This window comes from Megachile rotundata, chromosome 5, assembly GCF_050947335.1.
Source record: "Megachile rotundata isolate GNS110a chromosome 5, iyMegRotu1, whole genome shotgun sequence".
Lineage (NCBI taxonomy): Eukaryota > Metazoa > Arthropoda > Insecta > Hymenoptera > Megachilidae > Megachile > Megachile rotundata.
This window is the reverse complement of record NC_134987.1, coordinates 2,830,404-2,853,478: the sequence shown is the minus strand read 5'-3', so window position 1 is coordinate 2,853,478 and position 23,075 is coordinate 2,830,404. Positions and strand designations below refer to the sequence as shown.

Here is a 23,075-nt window from a genome sequence, read left to right as displayed (position 1 = left end):
TAATACATTAGAAATTCATTTCAAAATAAAAGACATAATTTTGAAAATTATAAAAAGACTATAATTTCAGTGTTACTATATATCTTACAATCATAAAGCAATTCTTGACCAACAGATGTAATTCCTTTAATTGCACGTATTCTACATCATTATGAAGATATTATACTTCGCACAAGTACAATTTACGCGTTAAGATCCTCCGTGCGTCGAATACTGCTACCAGTACGCGCCCATAATGCGGATCAAATGCGATATCTGACTCAAACGGCGTATTTTTATACAGGCACCTTTGGACCTTCAAATTCTTTTTTTTAAATATGTTAGTGTAAAAAATGTAATATAATACAATTTCCAGAATATTACGTATAAAAATCAATTGTGCACCGAACGGAAGGTATAAAATGTACGTATAACTTCAACGACAATAATATTTTTTCCACAAGCGAAATTAAAAATTTCAATTTATCCGTATTTTGTCTTTTGACCTATAGTTTACATGTGTAAAATTTGATCAAAATAGTACAAAGTTTTATTTAAAAAATTTGCAAAATAATGTTAATTTTTAACATATTTTTTAAACAAATAAATTTTTCAAAAATCCACTTAGGTCATATTATTGGCCTTCTAAAACAGAAAAATTTGCACTTTTAATTTTTTGTCTAGGCCTAATAGTTCCTGAGATATTCGAGAAAATATGTTTTGCAACCCCAAATTTGGGGGCCATTTTCACCCCTTCAGCATGAACGATGGCCGATAAAAAAAAATACGTGTCAAATATTTTTTTGCGTTCTATATCATACTCAAAGCGCATCAAAATCGACGATTGGCGATTGGGTAATGTCCCTTGTTAGTTTTAGTACTTTTTTACTATTAATTAGTTTTTAACTTTTAGTTTTACAAGAAGTTTGTGTAATACTAAAACAATGTTATCCAAGTTTTTCTTTCAATACAAAAATGAATAAACATCTAAATGTATAAAATTCCTCAAGATGATCAGTAAAATCTCAAATATAAAAACAAGACATAAAAAAGATTTCAACCTAAAAGCACGGTTCGTTAATACAAAGACTCGTTAGAAATATTTACTTACGTATTTAAGTTATATCCATGCATTATGACACACCCAGTACAATCTACAGAAAAAAGAACTCTTAAAGCATTCGATTAAAAATTTCACGTAAAATACATTTTAAATTCAGAAGCTTGCGCGAAATTCAAAGAAAAAAGACGGACCAAGCGATGAAAAATCTTTTCCGTATGCTGTATTTACGCGAAACAGCTTTGTATGATAATTTCAGATGGTTGCGACGTGGGAGCAACGGGAAATAGTAGGTGCGTCGACGAGCAGAAATGAAAAGTCACAAGAACGTCATTAGCATTGCAAATCGTCAAGGGCACTATGCCATCGTTACATTTTTTTTCCACGGGTGCAAATGATTCTCACGCGACTCACTGTACGTTTGTAACACATATTAAATGTGGAGCTTTCATTTTCTACGCAAGAACATGAAATCACCTTTCATGTTATTAAAGAAGAAAAGCTCAAAATGGTTGAAATATTTTACTGGAATTATAATGAGCTGACAAAACTATTATATGCGGCAGGTGACACCATTTCGAGTATAACAGTCGATAATTGTTATATAAAAGTTCGAGGCAGTTGTAGTAATATAGAGAACCTGTTCCTTAAATACATATCATAGAACTGATATTATAAATGTTTAAAATGTTTTAACCGAAATTTCTGTTCAAATATAAATTACCATCTGCTCCAGTTATGATTCCTATGTCGTATTACTTTTTGGTATGTACTATATTGATTTCAAAGCCATTTCAGAATCGAGTTTCGTATTTGCTTTAGAGTAACTGAATTAATAGATATTATGGTTATACTTTGTTAACAGAAATATTGGGTATATTCATTGTTAGAAATATAATACAGATATAAAATATATTCTACTAGTTTTTATCCCAGAATTTCCAGATTTCCAAATACATAAATTCTCAAATTAACAAATTCAAAAATTATGAAATCTCCAAACTTCAAAAATTTTGTAATATCCAATAATTTAAATCTCCAAATTCGGAAATGCCCAAGTTTTCAGCTTTTCAAATACTTAAATGTAAGAATTTTCAAATTGTGGAATTTCTAAGTCTCAAACTAAAACTACCTTAATTATAAAATTTTTAAATTTCTAAGCCTCTAAATTCCTTAATTCCCAAATTCTTATATTCTTAGGTTCCTATATCTCTAAATTCCTAAATTCCTAAATTCCTAAATCCCTCAATCCTTAAATCCGTAATTCCGTAAATCCTACAATTTCTACACCTCTAAATTTCTAAATATCCAATTTCCCAAATGTCTCTGTTGTGCTGCGCGTCAACTGAATGCATACGCATGCTGGTTAGGTATTGTATCAGTGACCACTACTCCGATAATATGAATAAACAAACTGATGTAGGAGGTATAAGATGTTTTAAAGATGTTTACTAGCTAAGAGCTGGCGAGAGAATCTGCTCTGTCTAAAATGAGTGTTTTTCACGAAAACTAAAAATGCGGAGTAGGATCGGCATGTATTTGAGGGTGACAAGCGACTTGTGAAAAATTAACCATCAGATTGGTCGACAAAATATTGCAAGAAGGGTAAGACCCGCCCTAACAAAATGTTTGAGCTCAGGTCAACTTTGATCTGAAGAGTGTCGACTACGCCATCGCTTGTCACCTAATGGTTCGACAATAATAAAACTAAATTATGTTGGGCCTTAATAAAAATATAAAAACATATACAAATTTCGGAGTGACAAATTGCCCGCAATAAACCGCTGCAACAGTAACGGTCATTTTCAAGAATATTCCAACTAAATGAGTTCCAACAGTCCCAATTCCTACATTCCCATATTCTCAAATTCCCAAATTCCCAAATTTTGAATTCTTAAAATTTCCAAATTTTTAAATTCCAAAATTCTATTCCGAATACTTCATTCAGCAAAAGACGTATAATATTAATGTAAATTTTCCAAAATAAAAAAAATGACAGACATTTCAATAAAAGCTATTATTTCATGTCTTTTAAAAGTATTTTAAAGTGCAGTCATTATTCCCTTTTTGAAATTCATACAATGAAATGCAGTCAATGGATTTCATTAATATTCAATTCAATACTGTTTATTATTGTTTATAGAGATAGTTTGAATACTGAAGTTACATTGTTCAAATGAACCTGTTGGTTTACTGGGAAAATCCCTAATGGATTCATAAACCATTAATGTAACAAAGAAACGAACTAATAAGGAATTGAAACCAAATAATGAACACGCAAATAACAATGAAAATTTTATTTCTACGTACTGTAAGTCGTTATTGATTATTCAAATTAAAAATCCAATGCTTCTAAAACTCTCTAACAGCTAGTCATTTTATTGTAAAAAAAGTGTCAACATACATTGTCACTTAAAAGTTTGAAACGCACTTTGCTTTTTTGCATAAAACATGCTTTTAAATACATATCATGCAGTTTTATAAAATATAACATTGTGTAAAGTATGTTTTAAGACATTATTTAGAAAAAAAATGATAGAATCACTAAGATACAAAATGGACTATTTTAAAAGAGAAAATAAAAGACTTGTATATTTTACATTTAGTAATATAATGCGCTGTCAATTATTTAGCTATCTTATTCAATCATATTATCGCCTAAACAAAAGCTTGCGCAAAAGAAGGTGCATGTCACCTTAAGCATTCAATTAAAAAAAAAAAGTTTCTCATTATCGAATAGCAGTTTATATTAACAGTATTTTCATTTCGTTGTAAAAAACCGTTGAAAAATGTCAAAGCACTTCAGATAAATTAAACGTAGTGTAGAAATATAATATTTTGAGTAAATCCTTTGTTTCTTTAAAGGAAGATATTATTTCTTCCGAGGACATTATATATATCATGATTGTAACGTAGGCTTCGTTAACCTTGACTATTTTTTAATTTATAAAATTTCGAATTTCCAAATTTAAAAATGTAAGAATTAAAAAATTTACGAGTCTAGTGTCTAAATTTCTAAACCCCAAATCCCTAGATTTCCACATCTCTAGATCCTCAAATCCCATAAAGCCGGGGACACACTGCCATCACGTCACGTCACGGTACATGACGAATTAAGATGTGAATTACGTATTTCGACTGAGAAAAATGGTGCGCGTTCACATTGCACGTCAACTCACGCTATTTCGAGTGTTGTGCGTGCAGTATGAACTCTCGCCATCCTCCACAGTGGAAATACGTAACTCACATCTTAGTTCCTTACATGCCGTGACGTGACGTGACGTGAAGGCAGTGTGAACGATCGCTATTTTTCTTAATGGAAATCGTAGCTCACTTCTTACAATTAGTTTGTCACGTGCCGTGACATGACGTAACAGCAGTGTGTCCCCAGCTTAAATACTTATGTTCTCAGATTTTTACGCCTCCAAGTCGTAAGATCCATAAATTCCTACCTCACCAAATTTTAAGCTCCCGACTTCCGAGATTGTCAAGCCTCTAATGTACTGAAATTTTTAACCGAACTCTAAACTTTTAAGTCCTCGAAGATTCATAAAAATTAACGATGGGGTGACATTCTCCACCTTAATTGCCACATTTCCTCTAGAGAAGCCAGATTTGCTCTTGAACAAAATATATTTAAAAGAACTAATATCATAAATAGAAGAACCATAATAAGTAGAATTAGAGAGAAATATATCGTTGTCAATAGATTTATAACAATCTGTACGCAGGAAAATGAGAAACGATATCATAGCCAAGTAAATAATGACACTGGCGACGTTCGAGTATCATTGGTGAGGTGCAAAACACGATCAGGTTGACGAGTGTAGCCGCGAAAGGTGGCAAGTTTGTCGATGCAATACTAATTACGGGATGGGTTATAATCGAAACACCACACACGGCCAACATATCATCGTTGCACGTTGAATGCAGCTTTAACGGTGGCTGCAGTTGTGCCGCGTCATTCATCGGTCCGATATGTGCGGCCGTTATTAGCAAAATTGCGTGAGCTAATTGGCTAATTAGTGATTAGGGACGTGAGTTCCGCCAATTCGTTCCAATGTGTTGATGAATTACTGTTTTCAGTCTGCTGCAGGCGCACAATTATACTCGACTACGAGTCCTAGCAATGCCGTCCGTCGTCGACCGGAAGATTTCGAATTGATACGTGTCATTTGACGCCTAATGTTTCAGCGTCGGTTGTCAACCGTTATACCACGCTCGTGAATTGCTACCCACCTACGGAATTCACAATCATAATTAGCGTGTATACGCTGAAGTTAAAGATACCACAACGAGAACAGCGCTACTGTTCACGGATACAAATACCACAAAGCCTCGATATAAGAGAAAATGATCTATACCAGCGCTTTTTAAACTCTGGCTCGCGACCTCAAATAGGATCGTAGCTACTTCTTTTTATCTGTATGTTGTTCATCAAAGAAATAAATTATTTATGCGAAAATATTTATCTTTACATGTATATCTGTATCTGATTATTAAATCTGGAATCGTGAAATGATCTCGATAATAAAAAAGGATTATGGAAAATTTAAGAAGTGCAGATCTACACGATATAAGTGAAAACACTATCTCCCTACTGAGAGAAGATCCGTTGAGACACTATCTGGATTCTAATGTATCCGTGAAACAATATTAATGCAATTATGAAACTTTATTATTTTCGATTTTTCGATATCAAACTTTTATCAATAGATTTTTTATGTTTTTCTGGTTAAAATGAGAGCAAACATATCGTAATTCGGAACAGATCCACTTATTATTAAAAATTCTTGATACAAGTGAGAAGCTTGAAATTATAAGTAAATATGTCCTGAATCACGTCGTGTTTAGTCCTGTTTTAATCACAAAAATGTCACAAGTATGTTTGAAAAAGCTTCATAAAAAAACAAATAAAATAAAATCCTTTTTTTTGTATTAGGATATACTACTGATTGTTTATGTTTAATCGTTTGGACGTTTTCTTCATTCACTGTCTTTTTCTATTATATGTTTAGCAAACTTTAATCAATGTAGGAACTACACAATATGAGTGAAAGTTTAGACCCGAAAGATTGCTTCTATCGAGGCTTTACAGTACTTTGTCTATGTTATTGCATGTACAGTGTCATTCGTGTAGAACTCTTCAATGGTGACAGCCTCATTCTTTAGGAAAATTTTATCCTAATGAAATAATTCTGTTGTTTGAGCTGAGAAGAGGATAGCGTGAACGTAGTGTGTCTCGTTTTAGGTATGACTGTCAATTTCAACCTGTATATGTTACCTTCAGTTTAAATTCGCCGGGATGGTGAGCGTTTGTGTGATTATGCCTTGCTAGAGGCACTGTTGCCACTCTCATAGTTTCCGCTATTGATGGGTTCCGTTTTAAGTGGATGATTCTGTATATTGTGTATACAGAGTATCCCATTTAAATCGCGCCACTCAAATATAATAATAATTAACAAATAATATCACAAATGACATCGTTGATGTATAAAAATGTTTGAGACATATGTGAGTTCAAAAGGCAAATTATCTGCTGTAAATAGTTTTCTTGTGTATGAATCCATTAGGACGATACAAAAGTACAGTTTTTTAAAACAGAATTGTATATTTTTTAATGCATCGTTTGATAAAGATCATTATTCTTTAAAGAATAGTATTAGATTACTTATTGCAAAGAATCATTAGTTTAGAAGCTCGACAACTTATCTGTGTAATGCAGTTATGTTTTTTTTGTATGGTAAGTAAAAAAGACCGTGAGAGCGATAGCGACAGTGACAAAATATAAATATTCGATCATTAAATTTCTCACCCGTTTTTACAACATTATTTGTAGAATACTACAATCGGAAATATAAAATGAATAGCTAACAGTGTAGACATAAAGCACATATGTAATTTACGAGTAACATGGAAAGAATTAATACATTTGAAAACGTCAAAAAATAAAATGTGTCTCACAGAGCAATTAATTCATCACATAAAGAAATATCACCTCGCGACAATTTTGTAAAATTAATGCATGAAAGTAGTTGTGTCCATACACATAATGTTATAAAATATTAAGTAATAAGAATGTTGTGTAAATTGTAACTTATCTCTTTGCATATTCATATGACCAAATATATTTTTTAAGAGTTTTTGTTGGTCAAATACTTTTCTCACGCAACATTTTACTTGCTGAAAGCTTTATATTAAGTAATAAACGAAAATTTAAATCACTGTTTTGTGTATTTACTTGAGTACAAGCGTTATTGCGGGTTTTATATTTATAGCGTACTATTTTATATATAAAAACTGTTGTATTTTCAATGAGCTTCATAAAATTGCATTTGGTTAACAACAATATAATCTCTATTAATATTTAATATATTGGAAAGGTATAATCCCTTCGGGCAAAAACGTAAAATGCTAACTTTTGTTTCGTAAACATGATTCAACATTTATTACAATCTGTATTGCTGCTGTCCGTGATTTTACTACATCAAAAACTAGTTTTTTAATTTAAACTTTTTAAAATCACAGATTAAAAATTGGAAATATTTTTAAACACATAGTGTTCAATTTTAAAAATCGTTGTGTCCATTTTATATCAATTACTTTTTGCTTTGTTTTAGAAGAACATCAATGGAGCACATCAAAGTTAATTAGAAAAATTGTCAATTATATTATTGTTAGAACTAGTTAAATATTTATGTAAAGAAACACTAATACTTGTCAATACTATTTTATTTACGTTATCTTCTAAAATTAAAATCGTTTATTGATATAGAAATATCATTATTTGATATTTACATTTACTTCAAAATTATAAAGCTGTTGGATGACTTATCTTAAACAAATAATAAGTCATAGCCAAACCATGACTCTCTCGATGCACAACAACAAAAACAGCGTACATCCACTATTAGTCATAAGGGCTAAGGTCGTCCTCCCCCACTAGAGAGAGGATATATATACATATATTGTCACTGACCACGGGCAGTTTAGAAAGAGTTTAGACAGAGAATCAGTTTTGCTGCAAGTTAGCAAGGAGGTCGTTGTTTCTATTCTTCACACGATTTTCTGTTAAAGTTGAGTTCGGCGTAACCATAGAGGTTTTAAATCCAATAAACATTTAGTATAGTAAAGTGGTTTTATTCCTCAACCCGGATTCCAACAAAGCGTTGTGTTCATGGAAATAAAAAAAACTGATATATTAAGAGCAAAAACTGACAGTGAAAAATTATTTGATGTTGGCAAACTGTGAAAAAGAGTTGCGTAAATGACTGATGAAATGTTAACATAATCTGCTACATTTTAAAAATGATATTGATAGGCAAGCTACAAATTTGACATATGATCCTGACGATAAACATCTGTAAAAAGAAAACAAAAGAAATAAAAACAGGAAACAGAGTTAACCGATTGACAGTTCAAATCTTTCATCTTTTCTTGTGGATGTTGAAAAAGAAAATATGTATGCACGTGGACGCAGATGTATATTCTTTTTTTCTATACTTAATTTGAATAGCTTTTCTTCCGCAGTTTTTTTATCTTTCAACATAAATAAGCAAATCAAGATTTAATTTTAATAATTAATTTTCATTATTAATTATTTTCTGAATTTGTTCGACAATTAAAGTTTAGTATTAAAATTTGTTATATTTAAATGTTATCAAAACTGATGCTCAATTGTCACTATAAAAGCTGCCACATACAGTATTATTAGTTACAGTAATAAATATGTGTAAATTTTCACTTTAAATATTCAAGAACTAAAATACATAAATATGTAAAACTGGTGTTGAGTAGATGTGATTAATTTTGAAACTAAATCTATCATTTAGTGTAATCTTCCCACGATTTTTACGTATTTAGAAAACAGAAGACTACATTTCATATTTGTTCACGAAGTGACCATATTTCTCGAATTCATAAACAGAAATTGTCTTGTAGTAATTAACCATTCCATTGTTAGCATGCGTCGGCAAAATTAATGAACGTTTCTAAATCGGCTCTACATGATTCATTTCGCAGCGTGATCATCGTATAATCATTAATACGACGAACAAATAATGATATCTGGTTTTATTGAGTTATACATTGTTAAGTTTTTAACTAATAGAAGGTGTTAAATTTAGGGTTTGAAATAGTTCGGAAATAACTATTTCAAACTGTTACGTATCGGTTTTAACTGAAACTTCCTGAAGCTGTTCTGTTTTCATAAGTAATAAGAATAGAAAAAAATATTGTAATTGTTACGGATAACGAATAATTTTTGTCTACATCAGTTTTAGATTATTTTATTGATTTTTTATTGATTACTTTACGAAGCTAATTAGAGTAAATTAGATAGTCACAATACACATGTTAGCGTCAAGCCGTGTGCAAAGGTGGCACACGTGTCAGGGTCATCGTATTCCGGATTTTGACCCGGTTCTCAGGGGTCTTGGGATGACAATAATATAAACTCATGTCCGCCATCGAGTTAAGGATCGGTGGTAACCGATATCTAAGGACCGCGACGAATTCTAAGAGTCGCGAATGTTCTGGATAGAGGTCGATGCCTTCTTCTTTGAGGATCACCGAAGGTGTCGTGTCTCATGGCCGATGACCCGACGTCATGGTGCTGTGTGGCACGTGCACAGAGATTAGGGTATTCTAGGAGGATCTGGTCACAGAGTGGGGAGGATATTGCATCCTTCGTTAAGCGGACCTTGAGGGACAGCAAGGCACTTAACCCAGAACTTTCAGAGAATACGGATTGAATATTATTACAAAGACTTTTTATCTAACACACATGTATGTTAGCGCCAACGTATTTTGGAGGGTCGTTGAGGGCAATTAGCCTGTGCTATTTTGCCTTCGAACGATTTATGATAGGGATAGCCTGCGTGAGGTCTAAGCGAAAGGTGGTTTATGAGAGTCCAAGTGTGGCGATAGATGATGGCTATTGACTTGGAGTCCTATGGTCATCAGATGTCGCAGGGCTGTGTGTTTTGTTAGTTCCTGAGATTGTAGAAAAGGATAGATAGATTGTTATTGAATTGCTTACTCGAATAGGGACGTTGTTCCTGGAGGATCTGGCCACGTAGTGGGGAGGCAGGGATGCCTTTGGTAAGAGGACTGAGTTTGACCTCTCGGCACTTACCCCAGCACCTTAATTGGGAACGCATCTCTTTTCGAAAAAGTTTCTAACATGTATAATACTTACTGTTTACAAAGCAGTAAACAAATGCAACTGATAACATAGGCAAATCTATTTTAACTATTTATTTACATCTTGTTAACAAATATTAACTTCTCAAATTTTGGCCACATAATGTTTTCGTCGCTAAACTCTATTCGTACTGTAGCGGCTGGCTTCGTGATTTTTAAGCGATCATTGTAAGGGAAAAGGCCAGCACGATTTACGACGTATACGGTCAAAACGGCTATTTTTGAGGATACCGTTAGATTTTCTCGAGGCATGTTTTGTAGTTTTTCGTCAACGGTCTCAATAGCTACGTACGGCATCATAAACCGGGGATTTCCGAAGGGACCACGGTTTCGGGCCTGGCGGTCCCTGACCGTGCAGGGGAGCGGTAAGTGGTCACCGGGAAATCCCGCTGCATTGCCAAATTTATCGTTTGGAAGACACTCCCACCAAGGAATGTACGATGTGTTGAGAAACGCGTCAAGGGTGCAGAAAATCAGTTACTAACAATCCTTCGTGCTTAGCATTTCATCTCTTAAAATAAAGATTCGCTCCGTATTGCTTAAAAGACTTAAACATTTTTATTTACCCACCAACTCCTAAAGTACTTTGAATAGTGTGCGTCTTTTAGATATACTTTAAAAATAATGGAAAAAATTGTTTGTCTACATAATTACTTTTAATTGTTGGTTCCAGGAATATTCAATTTAGAACACAAGGTCTGTGACGCACAACGCCCGCCCTGCGTCACAAATCCTACATCTTGAATTGAATATTTCTACGAATATTTTAGAAAGTAGGCCATGTTTTATTATCGTAGGTATATAAAAATAGACATTAAACGTGGTCTGTACTATAAAATTCTATAGACTTGTAACATACTTGCTGTTGGTAACAAAATACCATGTTCAATATTGAATATACACTAACGTCCACAAGTATCCGGACACTTGGTTTCGTTACATAAAACATAGTTGAACTTTGTACGAAAGGTATTTAGGGTTATCATATCATTTGTAATAATTATTATTATCCTTTTTGAAGTGTCATAACGTAATAGAATTAATTTTTAAGTACAAATTATACAATGAAAGTGTGAAAGTAAAATTCATGTCCAGAAGTGCAAAGTCCAAATTTGTGAATCTAATTTCGCTTTCGATTCTAAGAAAAATTTTAATTTCTACTGTATTTCATTTCTATGGTGCAGAACATATTCAGAGGGTTCTTCCATATGTTTCAAGTGTTTATAAATTGTTGGTAGATGTTTAGATTCCCTCAATGGAGATAAGAATAGAGGTAACGCTACGCACTCGACAGTTTCGGTTTTGTTCGTCTGTAGTTTCTTTTCCATCGAGATATGAGTTTCAAACGAGAATTATTAATGGAGAAACGTTCCAGTATTCTGACCTTCGCCGAAAAAAAAATCGATTTTACTGTTGCAGATACTTGAATAACTTTCGCTGGTGTCAGGATACTTATGGACGGTAGTGTATGTATTTTTACGAATAATTCAGAAACTAAAGTCGATATACTGGGAAAAGTTGTTCAGAATATTACTCTTGATAGCGTACAATATTTCGATGAAGATATTACTCTAAATAATTAGCAATGTACCTTACAAATGCACATTTACTACAGTACAAACAAAGCGAAGATACGAAATCGAACTTAATCTGATCTTAATCTCACCCAACAATATGTATAAACAACACATTAAAATTATTCAATAAAATCTAAGCAAAGAATGCAGCTAATGACTATGTAGTGAATACGACGTAAAACGACCACAAAGAAGGAGAAAAAGAAGAATATTAAATCTACAAAAATGTTATCTTGATATTGTATTATATTTCCCAAATGTAAAACATGCATCTCTGAATATTTAGATGTACCATATTTCAGTTCTGAACAAATGCACTTTGTCTTATTAAAAATACAGGGATGTCATAAGATCCACAAATAATATGTAATATGAAATTTCAACAAAAGGCTATTTTAGAGTAAACTGCATTTTTTGATCGACCACAAAATTTTGGATGACAGCGAGAGTTAATACAATAATACTGCTAAATTATCGACAGCGCTCAATCTACACGATTTGACAATATTGTTGTCAAACGGAATAACTTCAAAAACGAAAAATATCGGTTACATTTATTTGTTTCAAAAACGAGGACATCGGCAGACATGTCTAATTAGTGAATTTCTACGTTTCTCATATTGATTTTATAACGAAGTTTCATATATATCAACAGCTTCGCAAAATTAATACAGAGATTCGCTAAGAACCGAAATAAAACGGATACATGTATTACACACACATGCATCGAATAGAACCGAACTGTAACCTACACAGAACCGAAAAATAACAGTTATAGTGCTGAAATGATGTTAATTTTGAGGAAGCGAAATCCAAACTAATATGAGCGAGAATTGTATCTATAACGGTTATAACACTTCTCCGATCCGTATAATTGTTTGAAGAACAAAACTTATAACATGACTATTTTCATTGTCTAATAAACTAATAAAAATTCTGTAAAACAGCGTACGTATGTAATTCATAAATGAAACATCGTCGCAATAATTTGTACAAATAATTTTTAGTAAAAGAAAGCCAGAAAAAAACTTAAAAAAATCTATTCGTGTTGAACAAACATTGAGGTAATACCCGAAGAAATTCATAAATTTATAACAATCAAGTTTATTACATATAATGAACTTAAAAAAGAAGTGGCAAATTTTTAAGAAGATCGTAAAATTAATAAAACAAGAACAAAAAAGATGGTATGAATACAAGATAAAGCAGAAACATGAGACACTCCAGGTTTTAATCTTGATACAGTACTCACGTCTTTAATAATGGTTGCAAATTAAGTATTATAAAGATTCTAACATCCTCTCATAACAGTTATCGTTTGTTTCTTACGTAGACGTTTCTAGAGTTAGTCTCAATGGATATTTCTTACGCGTAGGGTGGAAAAAAATAATGGTTATTGCTTTTTTTTCAACGTTAATGCATCACTAATGAGGGTATTTGTAACATTTTTGGAAGAACGCTTTTTATCCTGCCGAAGAATATTACACGGTACGAGAATAAAAAGATTTGACCGTAAAATGAAGATCAAGGTCAAATTTGCGAAGGTTTTTCTCAACAGATGTATATTCGTCTAAAGGAGCATAACCATCTCTTGCGAAGCAATGATCATTACTTTTTTATACCAGATACGTATAGTGTTATACGCAAAATTAATTATCGTAAGTTATTCTGTTAACTGATTACTAATCGTAGGATGTGAATATTAATGAAGAAATAATAAGATATTATATGCTATAAGTTTGCAACAGGAAAGCAGATTGCGTTGTATAATCATGAGATGAAGGAATGTCATTTAGCGCCAATCACATATATGGCAAAATAAATTTAAACCTGTACCGTAAGATTTATTTGGCAGTTGTATCAACGAGAACTGACTATTCACTGATGCAATATCAAGATAAATAAAGAAAGCTAAAAGCGATAAGAATCTAAATTTAAAATTAAAGCATACTAAAAATATGAGTAAGATCCATCACTCTGAAACTGTGATTTTGTTGCGAATGTAACTTGTCAATATATAGATCTTTGTTAAAATATAGATATTAAATTATTAAAAGCTACCTTACGGAAAGAAAATAGAAAAACTGAAGAAGAATAGTTACACAGAAGTAATGTAGAGGTATATGCGGTGGTGTGGAAAATCATAGCAAATACACTAAGTTGACGGAAGCCATCACAAGGCCTTATTTCAATTTTCAATTACGAAAATTATTGAGAAGTTTTTCAAAATCTATGTTAACCTTCGTCAAGATAAAGAATCATTATATAACTTGGTTTACGCATCATCAATTTAAATCAATTTAAATTTCAATTTAAATGTAAGTGGTCATTAAACGTTCATAAATCTAGGGTTAAGTATTTCAAAAACAAATACAAAACAGAGTGCTGTATTATTTTTTATTTTCGATTTTCAATAAAACAATGATCTTTCTCTTTTCTCTCAATTTCTCCTTCGTAGCAAAATTATTTTAAGATTAAGAAATTTTATTGAATTATATGCAGTGGCGTGCATTGAACGTTTAATATGTTCACAAAATTCTCAGTTTACTATTTTCTGGTAACTATACCACTTTACGTAAAATGTTTTTCCTACACAGATCTTTGTATAGGATCGTATGTCGGTACATATAAGTACTTTAATCTTAATAGGTGATTTTCTGGAAAACGACGAGATCCTTAAAATAAATATCGACCTACTAAGAAAAAAATTATTCGGTTCCGATTACGGTACGATAAAGGTCACGCGAAAGTCACCTTGTTCTACATATATATAAATGAGACTCTTAGTTTTTATTGCATATTCTTGCAGTCGTTGCCATAAGATTTTTCTACTGGCAAGATTAAGTACTTTCTCGTTAAGAATTATTTCTATTATGGGTCGTTAAAGTTTATGTACTGCTATCATTAACATTGCACACTTGAAAAATAAATGTAAAACTTGAGAAAGATGTAAAATTTACATGAAAATAATAACGTGTCATGTTCACACGTACTTATCTCTATATGTATATGTTCAATTCTTTCTATATTTTTCCAGCTAAATAATGGCAGGCACATGATAAGTTGCAACACCGTGTAAAATGTTTAGGTATAAATAATTGATTGATAAAAGATTAAAATATATAGAAGATATTTTCTTCGGATCGATCGTATTAGATTTCAGTAACCAATTCAAATCACAGAGTCGCTACTAAAGCTGATAAATAGTGAAACTTTGTGTTATAGAGTTTTCAGACCTGCATATACGACCGCAGTTCATATGAATTAATTTCACGGAATCCATATTTCATGAAAACAGAAGCCTTATTTTTATTCAAAAGTGATTTGAGATTCATTGTTAGTGCAAAAATTTAAACAAAAATTGTAAATTTTCAAAATATTATTTAAACAAATAAAGTTTATTGAAATTTTTTTTTCGCACAAAAATTGTCTATTAAAAGACCAACAATTAAAAAAAAAGGAATTCAATTATCTTCTTCAATTCCGGAGATATTCCCAAAAATATGATTTCCACCCCCAACTTCGAGGGCTATTTTCACTCCTTCAATATGCACGATTGCCGATAAAAAAAATACGTGTCAAATATTTTTTTGAGAATTATATCTCACATCAAAGTTTCATCAAAATCGGCATGTCGGAGGTGGATATGTTCCCTTGTCAGTAGTTTAGAATCAAATTATTCTCAGATCAATGTACACATACAAAACGTATAAATACAAAAAAAAGTGAAGCGGATGAGATGTAAATGTAAGATTCTAAGCGAAAAAGTAATCAAGACCTATGAATTTGAAAATGTTACAAAGTCTTATAAAAGTGCATAGTAACAAAATAACACTGTATTTGAAGAATATAAAATAATCTCCGCACAGCTTTTACAAAGTCACCCAAGGTCAAAATGCCATTATAGTTTAATATTTGAAAATATACAATTTTTTTTGTTAATACTCTGCGAAAATATTTCACATTAAGATTAAAACGATGCACCCCGAATAATACCAGGAATGTATTTTATTAGCGGCATGCTGTGTAGGTGGTTACAAATCCAAATAAATGCGGTACATGCGATCATTGCGAATGCACGTTCCACTGCGAAACTTTGCTAATGTATTGCTACATATTCCAATGATGCCGCCTGATCACTCGAACCAACAGAGGATACAATGCGTGAATACATTCCGCGATATTCAATGAAACGCACGAAAATGAACGAGCCGCGTGCTTGGCTAGCTAATTTCGTGATGATCGGCTACATTTTTCGTACAATCCCGATCAGACCGAATACAGGCTTGGCATCGAAAAACGTTCGGTAATGAACGATGAACCACCATTGGCGGCACTAATTAATTACTGATTAACGTTGAAAACCGAGTCCAGATCAGCTGCGATATTGATAGATTGCTATTTCCGAACTGTTTCGAACGCGCATTATGTCCACACGTGTTTCCAGCCACCGCACTCGTTGACTAGCACTGACTGAAAGCACTTCTATCAAAATTATATTCGAACGTGAACAAGATAAGACAGAGCATTATCGATAATGTTGATGCAATTTATACAATGGTCAACTCTTGCGCAACTAGTGCGTACGAGATATATTTTCCTAATATTCTGAATGCAACTAAAAAATAAAGGAGAATTATATGGATTTATGTAATTAATTTGTAACTTACTTGTTATTATTTTCTATAATTTGTATGTTTACACAATGAATCTGTTTATCAAAATTCATAAGAATTCTGTGGTTTTGTTGGGTTCTGCTATACAACACTTTATTAAGAAGACAAAACGTACAACTCGAATGCGGTTCGCTGAGTATCAAACTATTTTTAATTCTAACTTATTCTAAAACTTGTGGGTTTTTAAATACTAGCTTGAGGATAGGTAGTGGTAGGGATGGTGGTCAAGGGACAGCGTGACTCAGGATGGTTGCGAGGTCTAGGATGAGTAAGGCTTAGGAATCGTGATTAGTATGTTTGTATAGGGATGAGTCTGTGGAGTGATTTGTGTGGGGATGAGTCGGTACTGTTTGTGGAATGATTTTTATAGTTGGTCATACAACAGTTTATTGTCGAAATAACATATTAATGTATCAACACCTATAGTTTGTAATTTATTCTAACGTTTATCATTGATTTTACGAACATTAGCCCCTATAATAACATACCACATTCGTGACGCGCACTACAGTTCGAATGTTATAAACTAGACTCGTATTTTCACTGCAATTGAATTTTGCGTTCAATTCTGTTTGTAATCTACGTAACCAAGGATCACTGAATGTATAGTGTACCTAACATTTTTATTTTTTACAGTTGTTTTCACGTTGTGGGATAATTAGCTAGCAATGCATGATGCAACTGTCCAGAAAATTGTAGGTTAAGGGGTTAAACCTACCAAACCGGTTACATATATTATTGATTTACAAGTTTAATTTAAAGTATAGAATTTGCTAAGATGCTTTTCTTAAAACGTATGTGCATTTTCGTAAAAAAATGAATTAATGTGTACATTAATTTCTTTTCAGTATGAACAGTTAATACGTACATTCACTTGTTTCATCCTAATATTTTATCCTTATCTAACTCCTAGTGGATTTAGAGTTAGTGAAGTATGAACATAACTGATTTTTAACCGACTTCGAAAAAGGAGGAAGTTACTCAATTCGATCAGTATATATATATTTTTTTTTTTTTTTTTTTCTATGTGTGCCCGCCGATTACGCCTAGCTGGATGGACCGATCGGAACGAAACCTTTTGCATCTGTTAAGTTCTGACTCCCCATTGGTACCATTATCAAAAAATTTTTCATTTTTTAATTGCAAAGTATTGTTATTGCAAAAAAATCGGCAACTTTTGAAATAAAGTTTTCTCGATTTTAGTGCGCTTTTAATATCTTATCACGGACATGATTCTGAACAATTTTGTTCATATACAAATTTCGCGGAAAGGTTTAGTTTTCGAGATATTAGCGAAAAATTGTTGAAAAGTTTTGAAATCAACTTTGGACGATTTTCATGTCCTTTTAATATGTTATCAGGGACACGATTCTGAACAACTTTTTCCTTATCCACAATTAAGGGGAAGCTTTAGTTTTCGAGTTATTAGCGAAAAACTATTGTTACTAATATATTGAATACTACGTATGCCTCCGTGTCTCTGGTGGTGTATGAGTCAACATGCAGTCGCCGATTTTCTACTGTTTCTACAAACACGTCTTGCCGGCCGATAAAAAGTGTGAAATAAAATAATTTTTAGAAAAAAAATACACCGACTTCGAAATGCACTAAAAAGTATTAAATAATTTCTATTTCCTAATGAAGTAATTTCTATTTCATTCAATCATACAATTACGTAACAGATATGAATGAAACCTATTTACTCGTTAGGTATTATATGAAATACATTTCAACCTTTTCGGAGGCGGCGCAAAATTAAATAACATATTCAAAATAATCTTTTAATTTTGCGCCGCCTCCAAAAAGGTTGAAATGTATTCAACATACTACCTAACGAGTAAATAGGTTTCATTCATATCTGTTACGTAATTGTATGATTGAATGAAATAGAAATTACTTCATTAGGAAATAGAAATTATTTTATACTTTTTAGTGCATTTCGAAGTCGGTGTATTTTTTTTCTAAAAATTATTTTATCTTAATACCCTATAATTTCAGCATACAATATGGAGAACAGGCGAAGAAATAAAACGTCTTCCAGCAGAGTTATTGTTTCGAAATTGCAAAGAGCCTGAACAAGAATTGTTGAATGCAGAGTTCATTATAATATGTCAACTGCATAACATATTGTTTCGTGAAGCAGAAATAGCAGTTTACACACTTCTATAAGTTAGACAGAGTATATAAGTTGAATTTTTTCTTCATCAGCAATTAGAAACGTGTTTCCTTAATAATCTATATTTTTACCTTTTTTAGTAAAAAAGGTGCAGTATATTTGCAATACCAGTTTGTTGAGAGGAATAAAAATTTACGACGAAGGGTAGGAAGAAAAAACCTGTTTAATATCAAATTTTTTAATTTCTGTAACAGTGAAAAGTAAAAAATAGCAGTCTCGAATAACGGTATTTCAATCAATCGTTTATAAAGCTGAGAGAATAAGACAGCTCAATTATTTTCTTTTATGATACAATTAGAAATATAAATCACAGTATAGTTACAATCATTTTGAATAAATAATAATTCCTTGTCTTAAAAATGACAGCAGTAGTCACACATATTATTTCTCTACCCATAATTAGAACATTCACAGTGTACCAACTTTTCATTTATAGAATACTACACTCACTTTTTTATTTTTTGAAAATTAACTGGTACTCGTGAAACAAAACCTGAAAAAAAGTTTGAAAAAATTACTGCACCCCAAATCAAATGACATTTTGCAAATGCGAATCTTGTTCTTTCATGGCGAAGCATCAAAGGTTTCGAGATATTTTTTGTCCACACAAAATATTTACTAACTTGTATAATTTATTGTACATGTCTTTTTGTATCAGATACATTTAAATGCTTGTATTTAACCAATTTTTATTTGTTGTCGCTCGAAAAATTAACGATGTATCTTTTTCTGTAAATTTCTTATTTCCGCTCCGAAGACAATTCTTTCCATATGAATCACTAATTGAATAAAATTGTTTTTCACGCTGATCTTTATATGTTTGTGGCCATTTTTCTGTTGGGAAGCCCTACATCTTCATAAGCAGTTACTTTAGTCTTTTTCTCCTTGTTCAACAACTTTCTTTTCAAAATCAATACTTTTTCATACTACACACAGACTTACACAGTTAAATGAGACAAAGAAAAGGACTGAAATTATAGCAATTTCATTTGAATCTGCAGTGCAACGACAAACATTACAATAATAAAAGGATAATGAGATACCAATAAAGGAAAACGAGTGAAACTCAAATAAGAGTTCAATATCTCATTACCTCAGTCGGTAACAATGAAAATATTAATCAATAACAATAAAGAATACGTAAAATTTATAATGGAATTATGGAAATTTCACTGACTGTACACTCCCGTTAATTAGCGCTTCACAACATTTATTCCGAAACAGTATTATGAGCGTGCAGTCAATAATTAAGAGAGTACAAATATTCATGTGACTCACTGTAAATCGAATTTGCCGAAAATTAAACACTGAAGGAAATATCAAAGCTCTTTTATGATAAAAGTAATGCGAACAAAAGAGAACTCGGAAGCATTTACGAAGGTGATAAATCTTACTGTACATTGTTGTTACGAGTAGCATGATACGTAAAGCTAAACCGTAGTAATGATGACTGGCATTTTTTATTTAGCTAAAGCGCAAGGAATGGTATTGCGATGATACCAGGAAAGGGGGTCACTATTACAACAGTCATAATCACTAGGAAAATTAGTTGGTACCCTATTTGAAACGGGGTCGCAAAGTTTAATGAAGTCTATTCATCGGTAACTTAATTCATTAATGGACACAGTTAAGCAATGGATAATAATCACGAAGCTAGGAAACTTTAATATTTTAGCTGATAATACCCTGAATGAATCGTATCGTATCTCCAAATTTTAATTTGATAAAAATTTTTCAATAAAAAGGATAAATCAATACATTCAACTTCCCTGCGAATTCTGATAAAATGAAACTGATCAAATTGCAAAAGAAAAAGCAGTACAAGTGGGTACCAGTAAATGTAAGATACGCCGAGAGTCAAGTGAAAAAGGAAGCTAGTGGCAAAATGTTAAAAAATAAGTATTATGTCTTATTTACTTAGGTATCTCGAAATCTGCGTATCATTATATGTTTCAGGTGTTTGAAAAGATCCCATTTCCACAGAAAGGCAACGTATAAAGGAACCAGCTTATTAAATAAAAGTTTAACAATAGATTCAAATATTTCCTTTTAGCGAATTAATGTATGATTAGAAATAAACCTATCAAGATTATTAACAATGAACCAATGTAACTGTAATAAAATTAATAGCTTTTGTCATATCTACGATCGCAGCATATAATTTTACATGATTTTATATTCATTGCACCACTTCAATTGATTTATTCAAAAATATGCCGAAATAAAGAAATTATAAATGTATCTAAGATGTATAATTTAACAAAAAAAAAAATTTAACCTAGAAAATTATGTTACAAATCGTATTATGAAACATAAACAATACATAAGAAACGAGATAAAAAAAGGCATGAGTCCTAAAGAAAATTACATAATTTCTCGTTTATTTGTTTGCTTAGCTTCATTACTGCAAAGTTTAAAAAAGAGTTTACTGTTTCAGTATTTAATTTGCACTTGATATGTTTTTTAAAGTCACCTAAGTTTAATTTACTCGATATTTGTTGGTAAAGTTTATATATGACTGGACACATTGCAAATACATGAGAAATAATTGCTATAGGTCATGATCAATTATTGAGCTTCAAAAAGAGGAAAACGTTTGCTCGAAATACATGGAAACCCGAATGGTTTTCCAATTAAAAATATGTTCACTGATATGGTTAAACGAGAAAATTAAATTAATAGAAATTCTGTTTGATACTCCGAGGCAATTTCATTTTTCATCTCAACACAATTGAACGATAACTGTCAAACAATTCAATTAATTGCACGATTCAATAAATTTTGTATAAAAAGTTGTTATCATTTTCATTATTATTATTATGAGACATCATTTATTAATGTGCTTGATATCAATATCGTGTTGGAGTTAACTGAATACCAGATAAATAACACAAAATATTAATGTGGTAATACATTGATTAATAATAAAATACTCGTATATTGTAATACATTGTATATACAGGGTTTGTCCAATAAGTATCCGGACTGATTTTTTTCTGCTAGTTTGGTAGGTCAGGGAGCAATCTCTATTAGCTAGATCGATGCGGAAAGTTGTTATGTATAATAAAAATCTAGGTTCATTTGTTTTCCACCATTTGTTTCGTTTATACCGTGCTTGAAGTGGAAGCGTATTTAACGTTCGCGTCGAGAATCAAAATGCAACGAAACATCGAGCAGTGTTGTGCGATTAAATTTTGCGTTAAGCTAAATAAATCTGCTACGGAGACATTTAATATGATTCGTCAGGCCTACAAGGATGATTCCATGTCCAGAACGAGTGTTTTTGAGTGGCACAAAAATTTCAAAGATGGCCGTGAAGACGTTGAAGACGAGCAACGCGTTGGACGACCGTCGTCGTCCCGATCCGATACGAATGTCGACAAAGTACGGGAAATTTTGAATTCCGATCGCCGTTTAAGCATTCGTTTAATTGCACAGGAATTAAATTTAACGAAATCCACTATTCATTCTATCGTAACCGAGGATTTGCAAATGCGAAAAGTGTGCGCTAAATTGGTTCCGAAGGTTTTAACAGAGGAACAGAAAGAACGCCGTGTGACGATTTCTCGTGAACTTTTAGAATGTTTGGAGAGGGATTCAAATCTTTTAGACAGAGTGATTACCGGTGACGAAACATGGATTTTTGAATACGATCCGGAGTCAAAAATGCAAAGTGCTGAGTGGCACACAAGCGGCTTTCCTCGACCGAAAAAGGCTCGCATGAGCAAGTCAAGGATAAAATCGATGCTTATTGTCTTCTTTGACGCAAAAGGTGTTATCCACAAGGAGTTTGTGCCTGCTGGACAAACAGTGAATGGCTAATTTTACGCAGAAGTGCTCGAACGTTTGAGACTTAAAGTACGCCGCGTACGAAGGGAGATCGCGAATTCCTGGATGCTCCATCACGACAACGCGCCAAGTCACACGTCGTTAATTGTGAGACAGATACTGACGAAGCATAACATCACAACACTACCCCAACCACCCTACAGTCCAGATATGGCACCCTCTGATTTTTTTCTGTTCCCTCGCATTAAAAGAAGCCTTAAAGGACATCGTTTCGGGACGATTGAGGCGGTTCAAGCGGCTTCGACGGAGTGCCTGAACAGTCTTACGCTTGCCGACTTCCAGGAAGCGTATAAACAATGGAAAACCCGCTGGCAACGATGTATTGATGCAAGAGGGGCATACTTTGAAGATTATTAACTCAATGTACGTATATCTTCAACGCACTTCATTTTAGGACATCAATCCGGATACTTATTGGACAAACCCTGTATGTATATAATAATAATGAATTAATACGGTAGGATTTCTAGCAAACTATACTTTCAAAAAAAAAAGGTAATTAAAACTTCCTTGTAATATGAAGCCATGAAAATACAGCATAACAATAATTGGTA

At 32.4% G+C, this 23,075-nt stretch overlaps 1 protein-coding gene across 14 annotated transcripts in view; it reads right to left on the bottom strand.

Moving 5' to 3' along the window:
- LOC100883744 (CUGBP Elav-like family member 1-A) overlaps positions 1–23,075 on the bottom strand; it is a 1,238,863-nt gene that overhangs the window by 1,002,248 nt on the left and 213,540 nt on the right. Inside the window, exon 1 of one of the 14 annotated variants that reach the window (XM_076532033.1) lies at positions 1,091–1,107. The exons of the other annotated variants lie outside the window; for them this stretch is intronic. The gene's annotated coding sequence lies outside the window, so the exon portion shown is untranslated. Of the gene's footprint in view, positions 1–1,090; positions 1,108–23,075 lie in introns of those variants that run through there. 14 annotated transcript variants of the gene reach the window in all.